The sequence below is a fragment of the Lupinus angustifolius genome, chromosome LG08, assembly GCF_001865875.1.
Source record: "Lupinus angustifolius cultivar Tanjil chromosome LG08, LupAngTanjil_v1.0, whole genome shotgun sequence".
Lineage (NCBI taxonomy): Eukaryota > Viridiplantae > Streptophyta > Magnoliopsida > Fabales > Fabaceae > Lupinus > Lupinus angustifolius.
The window spans coordinates 1,058,835-1,059,081 of NC_032016.1; positions in this window are offsets into that span (position 1 = coordinate 1,058,835).

The window sequence follows — 247 nt, forward strand, 5'->3', positions numbered from 1 at the left end:
CATGCCAAAGCGTTCCAACACTTTCACAATGTACTTCTTTTGTGTCAGAAAGAGTGTCCCCTCTTTTCTATCCCTCTGAATCTCCATTCCCAAAAATTTCTTTCCAACTCCTAAGTCATTCATTTCAAACTCTGAGCTCAATTGAGCTTTCAAGTTTCTAATTTCTGACATGTTCTTACATGTCATCAACATATAAAAGCAAATATATGAATGACTTATTTGCAAGCTTCTTGTAGTAGACGCAACT